Genomic DNA, 5,000 nt, shown 5'->3' with positions numbered 1-5,000 from the left:
CCAAAAACACCCAGGAAATAGAACAGCATGCAAAAAACATCACAAACAACAACAACAATAACAAAAACATCCCTATCCTTTCCAAAACACCTTGAAAACACACACACAGATAGATAAGTTTATTGACCACAAATTGTCTGGCCTCACAGCCTTGACTTGCTCCAGGGGCAGGGAGGGTTGTCTAGCACTGGGGTGCTGACGTGTGTGCTGACATCACAGCCTTGACTTGTTCCAGTGAAATGCCTCACAGCCTTGACCTGTTCCAGGGGCAGGGAGGGTTGTCTAGCACTGGGGTGCTGACGTGTGTGCTGACATCACAGCCTTGACTTGTTCCGGTGGAATGCCTCACAGCCTTGACCTGTTCCAGGGGCAGGGAGGGTTGTCTAGCACTGGGGTGCTGACGTGTGTGCTGACATCATAATCGTGACTGGCCTGCGCTTGGTTACGTACTCTTTTAAAGTGAGTGTTGATATCTTCACCAGTAGTGACCTCTCATTATCGTGTTCTGACACACTGACATCACCTTTCCAATCCACAGCTTGCCAAACTCTTCCGTCTCCCATTTACCCAAGTCATCCCTCTCGTTTTCTGTAACCTGACCTGCTAACTTTACAACTAACAGCACACACACTTATATATTTCATGGGATAGCCTGTCAGCAGTTCATCCGCGTTACTCTCATCTCGAACATCACTATCAACATGGACCACAATGTTCTCAAAATGTCGTTTGTCAGTGTTGGCAAAACGCTCAGAGTAACACAACCTTTCGTTACATGATTAAGTAACTCCTTTACCGCTGCTCCGAGGCGTGGGTTCGTATCAGCTGTGATAATGCAACCATCCTTTACATGGCCAGATGCATTCTTTCTTGCACAGCAGCAAATGACACACTCGAAAAACAAGGAGTAACTCGGCGGTGTGCACCAAAACACAACATGATGCCAGACACATTACTGAACTGAAGCCACGCCTGCTCACCAACACTCACACCCACGCCATGAACCAGTGAGCTTAACAACGCTTTACACACACCACAACACCACCCCGCCCCGCCCCGCCCCTCGGCTGCACCACCCAGCCACCTCACTGAGACATGGTACGTAGCCGGGGAGCCGTACACTGGCAGGCTGGCTTTACTTCCCACAACACCATACTGGTCAGCACTCGCAACACTTGAGTTTTCTCCAACTTTGTATGAATTCCGTTCGCATTCCATGGTATAGACAACTCGCTCACTCGCCGTGGGTCATTTAAAAAGCCTGTTGCCTCCAGCCATTGATAACACAGCCGTTAATGTAAAGCTTCCCCTCCCGGCTCGCTCCCTCTCCGTCCTCTCCGCACCCCCAAGTCTCTGCCGCGCTTTCCTTACCGCCGGGGGCACGTCCTTCTTAACACACATCTTTCTAAAGGGCTCGTTGCGTGTTGTGAGTCACACACACACACACACACACACACACACTGCCATGCCCAATACCTATTACTACTACTACTACTACTACTGCTACTTACCATTCTTGCATTTTTTTCAATTCATCTTCTGAATTGGTTTGCAGGCTTCTTGTTTTCCTTCCTTGTTTGTCTTGGCTGCAGAGAGAGAGAGAGAGAGAGAGAGAGAGAGAGGAGTAGGTAGGTGGCAGAAAGAGATGAGAAGAAAGAGAGAAATGAAGAGAATTAAAGATAGGAAAACGAAGGGACATTGAGAGTGAGAGAGGTAGTGTGAGAGAGTGAGAGAGTGAGAGGCGAGTGGGTAGGTGATAAAAATAGATGAGAAAAAGAGAGAAATGAAGAGAATTAAAGATAAAAACACTTAGGGACATTAAAAGACGAAGAGGGGGATGTGTGCGAGAGAGAGAGAGAGAGAGAGAGAGAGAGAGAGAGAGAGAGAGAGAGAGAGAGAGAGAGAGAGGGGTAGGAATGTTTTTTAAGGTTCTAGTGACAGATTTCTGCATTACTGACAGGATAAACACTATTTCAGTATGTTGTAGTGGAAGTTATAGGGGTTTTTAATGGTGTTGTTGTGGTTCCAGTGACAAATTAACAAGATATCTGCATCACTGACAGGAGGTTGTAGTGGAAGTTATAGGGTTTTAAATGACATTTCTTGCAGTACTGACACCAGCCGCGTCACCGCCCTCCACAAGACCAATGACGGCGCAAGCAGTCTGGCCTCCCAAGACAGCCCTCATTGAGCTGTTGAGGTTAACGACAGCACACGCGGAGCCGAGGCCATCCTCTTGAGTGTTGGCCCAACACAACACTCAGTCTGGTGCCAAGGTTAAGAGTGATGACTGCGTGAGTGGCGCTGCTTCCCTCAGTACCTCGGTGGTTAGTGACGCAGAGGACCTGAGGGACACCATTTTGTAGGAGTGAGTATCCTGAATTTCTGAAGCAAGATATTGACCTTATGAACGTAGATATGTGTACGTAGATATGTGTAGCGCACCGAAGGTAAGGCGAAGCGCAGGCACACAGCAGGCAGACTGTGGGAGAGAGCAGGAGGCACACGAGGTGTTGCACTCTCAGATAGTGGAGCCATGAAGGCAGCAGGCGGGTGGCTGGTTGCTTTGTACCTCATCATGGTCATGAGTAATACTTAGAATCGTCCTAGCAATTATTATCGTCTTCACATCTCGTGTTTCATGTGTTTATTTGGTGCTTGATCAAGATGTGAGAAACGGTACTCTCTGTGGTGCTTCGCATGCAGTGACCCAGTGTTTCATTATCAACTGTACTGTGTTAAGATATTTCATTTGTTACGTGCTGATCAAAATATTTCCTTTCCTCTCCCTTATTCATTTTTTACTCTGACATCACAAGTCACTCAGTATTTTTTCCTCGCATAACAAGGGCTGTTTCTGGCATTCTGGGGCCTCATGCGAAGGGCTGCTTGGTAACCCTGCGTTGTGGAGCTATGGTAGGTGGATCCCCAGCCCTCTAAGTGGGTTGCAACCACTCCTTTCACATATTAAATGTTTCAATCTGGTGGACTTTGAGAGGAAAAATACCTGAATCCGTAAACATGATAGGCTACTTTCTTCAACGTGATTATACGCATGACACAGTAGCAGTGTCCTTTATACTATCGGTATACACCCAGTTTAGCAATTACAAAGTACACAAATATAACAGAGATAAGAATGAAAATGTGCAAAGTTTGCGAGGTGAATCGATCCGAGGCGAGATGCCATAGTCTATCATTAGAGAGAACGACAGACAGCCTTAACCGAGAAAGAAAACGGAAAGTAAAGGGCACACAATATAAAAAATTACCCTCAAAATTAACAGGTGAAATACACCCTCCATGTCACATACTATATGTGAAGGTATTATTTCTAAAACTATTGAAATATGAGTGGAAATAAAAAAAAATAATAATTCTCACAACTTTATCCTAATCACGTATAGTAATACTCAGACATGTCTAGACTCAGCAAAGCCTTGTCTTCCTTTCACTTACTTCCATTGCCCCAACAAGACACTTCACATGTAGAAAGTTTCCTTTCCCGCAAACATTTTACCATAATTGAATCTGTAATTGCTTACCCAAACCTTTCTACATGCCTTTTACTTCCATCTCATGGGAAATCTGAACTGAAAACCTTTTCCCCACGTATATTACTTTTCTCAAGTGTATTTACTCTAAATTAAGAACACTAACTGTTTAACATATCCAAACTGCGCCAAGCCTCGCCTCTCGCTTGCTGTCTCCTCCCTGCATCGGACAGACGTGTCAGCGCCGTGTTGCTCAGGCACAGGGGAAGAGCGCCGAGCTGTGCAGTGTCGACTCCTCTGCTGATTCAACTTGTCAGCATGCAGACAATAAGTCCCCAAGAGAAGACTAGATCTGCATCAGCCAGCAGTTCCCTGATCACCGCGAATACAGTACGACACTGACAAAGAATGAAGTGTACGTGAGGCCTGCATATCAATGAAAGAAATCACCCGTGGGCTTGAGCATGCTGGAATAAAATATAAATAAAATCTACAGGGAAGTAACATAAGTTATGTGCAGTAGTTTACTACAAAGACTTACAAAAGAGTTGTGGCTGAGTGGCACTTTTCTATGAAGCACTAAAGAGGCAAACACTACGCACTAACATAATCCTTTACTTAACAAGACAGAAACCCACCGGTACATGCCTTACATCAGCTCAGAGTGGGACTGTGCTACTTGTGCAACATGGAAAGAAAACAGCCAGACAAATTTTTTGGTGCATAAAGCATCAATACACCTCCTTAAGCCGTGTTAACTGAGTGAAGGGCTGCCACTTACCAAGTGTGCGCCATAATCCTGCTCACAATCTGTTTTAAATTGCTCGTTATGAGATTTACGAGAAATTATGATTAAAAATACTATTACATATAGAATACTCATCATAAACACAAAACTAAAAAAAAAATATGCCGTGTTAGAGAGAGAGAGAGAGAGAGAGAGAGAGAGAGAGAGAGAGAGAGAGAGAGAGAGAGAGAGAGAGAGAGATGTGTACTTATGTTTGAATAGTGAAAACATGCATTTGCTTATATAACACTCGTAAGTGTATGTCACCATTCCTCGCTAAGTTCAGTAGTACAGCAGAATATCACATCTCGCCCATCACCTCCACCCTCGCTCCACTAGGCTCCGCCACCCGCCCCGCCCCGCCCCGCTACCACGCCACCACTTCACCCCGCCTGGGGCAACACGCTGATGAACCGCTGACTCACAGTTACGGAATACGATGAATAATTTACCCTTTCAAGATGTTGCACTGGACGGGGGAAGCCAAACACTCCACAGTGCTCACCAAACAATACAACAAAGTCATACACGTGGGCTACATACACGCATACACTGAACACTTCCACAATACACTTACCATTCTGATTTTGTTGACAAATGCCTCATGTTTGTTACAGCTGCCTTCACACTCACCACAGCTAACCCTCCTGCTCACACAAACCAAAACTCTTCCCTTCTTACTTCTTTTCTACAACAATCGCTATTTTTATCTTTATTTT

General features: G+C 45.3%; 1 long non-coding RNA gene across 1 annotated transcript in view; it reads left to right on the top strand.

The window, feature by feature from the left end:
• Positions 1-1,948: 1,948 nt before the first annotated feature.
• LOC135097118 (uncharacterized) overlaps positions 1,949-5,000 on the top strand; it is a 33,730-nt gene continuing 30,678 nt past the window's right edge. The window contains exon 1 of the long non-coding RNA XR_010265385.1: positions 1,949-2,368. This is a non-coding gene — a long non-coding RNA (uncharacterized LOC135097118). The remainder of the gene's footprint in view (positions 2,369-5,000) is intronic.

The sequence above is a fragment of the Scylla paramamosain genome, unplaced genomic scaffold (assembly GCF_035594125.1).
Source record: "Scylla paramamosain isolate STU-SP2022 unplaced genomic scaffold, ASM3559412v1 Contig12, whole genome shotgun sequence".
Taxonomy (NCBI): Eukaryota; Metazoa; Arthropoda; class Malacostraca; order Decapoda; family Portunidae; genus Scylla; species Scylla paramamosain.
Note: the sequence above shows the minus strand (reverse complement) of the source record. Positions and strands in the feature narration are given on the sequence as shown.